We start from the raw sequence: 3,723 nt of genomic DNA, 5'->3' as shown, positions 1-3,723 counted from the left end.
ATCGTGCTTCTCACGAACACAAACGATATTACGCACTACACTGAGTGTGTCTAATCCCACATACCTTATTCCTCCAAAGTTTGCCGTCGCCCAGAACCTGGATTCTGCCGGCTGCATCGCCAAGTTGCTCTGCGAGATCGAGGCAACGCCCGCGGCCGCCTCACTCCTTCCATGTCCACCTTCAAGACGGCCTTCGAGAATCCCGACAACCAGAAGTCCTCCCGTATCGAGTACGACCAGGCCATCGCCCTCGCCAAGAACGACCCCAAGGCTTGCAGCGTCCAATTCAGCAAGTGTGCGTCCTTTCCAGGGAGAATCTCTTCGTCATGCTCGACACCGTTTCTCATGCTAGATAAAACCTCATTATTTACCCATCACTCATTTATACTCAGGAGGAATTTACAAAACATTCTTCTTATTGCCATTCCCTCCATAAATTCTATTATACATCCAAAAAACCATTAGGAAAAAACAAATGCGATTCACTTCAGTCAACAGAGATTACCTTCTGTGCTCGTAATAAAGGCTAAAATTGAATCTTTTCGCGACTTATTCTTTTACTGTGATTCTCTATATCTATACCCATAAAAACATGGACATGTGCATATATGTATATATATGTATATATGTATCATATATATATATATATATATATATATATATATATATATAATCTACATATAAGTAGTTGTAATATGGACAGAACGGCGCACATTCACACACGTACATGAATGTGAAAGTAGGTCAGTGACCGTGACGTAATCAGTGACCTTGACGAAACCACAAACCGCAAACCGCAACCAATGTCCACAACAACATAATCAATACCCGGAAATCATTAAACCTACTTTCACATATGTATTTTATGTTCGTACATGATGCCTCATAAGAGAAATAATGAGAAATAATGAAATAAATGATATACTACAGACGAGTATCCCCTCCAATGCAGGTGACAGGTGACATAGATTAATGATCACAGCGTAACCACACAACCTTATCGAGAGTGAAAGCAGGATAATGTAGGTGGACAGAACGGCGCACATTCACACACGTACATGAATGTGAAAGTAGGTCAGTGACCGTGACGTAATCAGTGACCTTGACGAAACCACAAAACCGCAAACCGCAACCAACGTCCACAACAACATATCAATACCCGGAAATCATTAACCTACTTTCACATATGCATTTTAATTTCGTACATGATGCATCAAAAGAGAAATAATGAAACAAATGATGAGCTACAGACGAGTTCCCCTCCAATGCAGGTGACAGGTGACATAGATAATATTATGCGTAACCACACAACCTTATCGAGAGTGAAAGCAGGTTAATGATCACGAGGCAACCACTAGACCATAGCTAGCGATGGCTAACGCGCACACCTTACGGTTGAAAATGATGCATCATAACAGAAAGATGACCACTGAAAGTGATTACTAATAAATATCCGTATCCGAATCATTACTCATAACCAGTGATGTACAGACGGGATCTCCCCCAAATGCAGGTTGACATAGATCAATGATCACCGCGTAATCACACAACCTTATCGAGAGTGAAAGCAGGTTAATGACACGAGGTAACCACTAAACCATAGCTAACGATGGCTAACATACATACCTTCCCGTCCAAAATAGTACATCATAACAAAAAAGATGACCAATATCCGAAACCGAAATCATTACCAGTAGGCAGATGCTCCCAGATGAACTCACCCGCGGCCCCTCCCACCCAACCGCAATTTCACCATGTTTAAACTTGTACCGAGATCGAGAATTAATTCTGTTACAGACGAGGGAAAACGTCTCTCCTAATGACTGAAATTGTTAAAATCAATAATAAATAGGTCACACAGGTCTGTTAATGACCGATAATTTCTGCTCCTCTCTCACTGTACCAGAATAAAATAAATTAAGTGTAAAGGATTATAAAAACTCGTTATACAATATATGCTTTTATTTTTGATTGATAAACACTATACAATGCGCTCGCACACACACACACACACACACACCACACACACACCACACACACACACACACACACACACAACACACACACACACACACACACACCCACCCCACACACACACACACACACACACACACACCACACCAACCACCACCACCACCCCCCACCTCTTCCATACCCTCCCACCACCACCCCGCAATAATCACCATGTTTAAACTTGTACCAGGATCGAGAATTGCCCCTGTTACAGATGAATGATCATCCCTCCTAATTAATCATAATCCCAAAAATGTCCCTCTAATGATGTCACATACACACACCTAAAGGGTTCCTCTCACCCTCCCTCTTCCTCTCCAAACCAACCCTCCTTCCCTTCCTACCGCCCCTGCCCCACATTCCTCCATACCCAAGCAATAATAGTCAGAAAAAGTAGCAAACACAAATCACAAGTCTTACTTAAGGAGATAATACAGTCCTGCACCGAAGTGCGAGTGATCACCCCTCCTAATGAATGATGCAATCATAATCCAACCCGATGCCAGGTGTCACTGATGACCCACCTCCCTCACCACCCCTCCTCCCCTCCACACCCGTCCCCGCAATATTCATCGTGTTTGAATTTGTACCCGGATCGAGAATTGACCCTGTTACAGACGAGTGACCACCCCTCCTAATGAATGAAACTGTCATAATCAATAACCCTAACAAGGTCTTCATATATGTTTTTTAGTACAAACAAACAGACACAATACAAATCATATCGCCCCGAATTTCATATAATGAGGATGAAAATATGATCTTTTCTTCTTATTCAGAGGTAATGACGGTGGTGGTGCACTCTCGTCTTGAGGTGAAACCCAAACCCAAGAAAAGGAATCCATTTTAACCCTTACTAAGATTGACAATGTTCGCATTACGTAAATATAAGACAAAAATATATGCATATGACACTATCCATTCTCACTCCATATGCATATATAAAAAACAAATACTTCCCAAAGACCATAATCAATATCTTTACAATTTTTTATAAATGCATTATATAACAAGATGCAACTCTAATAAGATATCTCAACAGAAATTTCTTAACTTCGCGGGAACGATTGAAAAACTTGCGAACTCCTCTCTTCTTTTAACATGTTATACTAGTCTTTTCTACATCCCAAAGGTATTTTCATAATAAAAATACAATTCAGTTAAAATGTATCATGAAACTCTTGTTGTACCCAACCTGCCTTTAATATGACTTTAAAGAACACAAACACGCGTCCTAACAGGTGATAACACAAATAAGATAAAAAAAAACAGGCTTATATTTTTTGTGTAAATGTAAATGGCGTAACTACCACTACGCACGTTTGAAAATTGCAGGCTTATACAACAGGTTAATCAAAATTTAAAACAGGTGCAACCCTAAAAGAATAACAACAGAAATTTTTTAAACTTCGCGGGACTATTGATAAGCTATCTTACATCCCAAAAGGCATTTTAATAAAATAAAAATTCACTCAAAAGGATCATGAAACTCTGTTGTATTCAATGTCTTTATTATGACTTTCACAAACACACATCAAAAACAGGCGGTAATACAAATAAAATGAAATAAAAAGCTTAAATTTTCTGTGTAAATGTAAATGCGATAACCACTATCTCATACCTTTGAAAATTTCGGGCTTATACAACAGTTTTAATTACCTAACAGGTTGAAAAGTCACCGGTTTTATTCTATTTAGAGAGCATTAATAG

At 39.6% G+C, this 3,723-nt stretch overlaps 1 pseudogene; it reads left to right on the top strand.

Annotated features, from left to right (window-relative positions):
* The window catches only part of LOC119585445, a 1,124-nt pseudogene extending 768 nt beyond the window's left edge, over positions 1-356 (top strand).
* The last annotated feature ends 3,367 nt before the right edge of the window (positions 357-3,723 follow it).

The sequence above is a fragment of the Penaeus monodon genome, chromosome 3, assembly GCF_015228065.2.
Source record: "Penaeus monodon isolate SGIC_2016 chromosome 3, NSTDA_Pmon_1, whole genome shotgun sequence".
NCBI lineage: Eukaryota > Metazoa > Arthropoda > Malacostraca > Decapoda > Penaeidae > Penaeus > Penaeus monodon.
The sequence above is the reverse complement of the archived record's forward strand: the minus strand, read 5'-3'. Positions and strand labels throughout refer to the sequence as shown.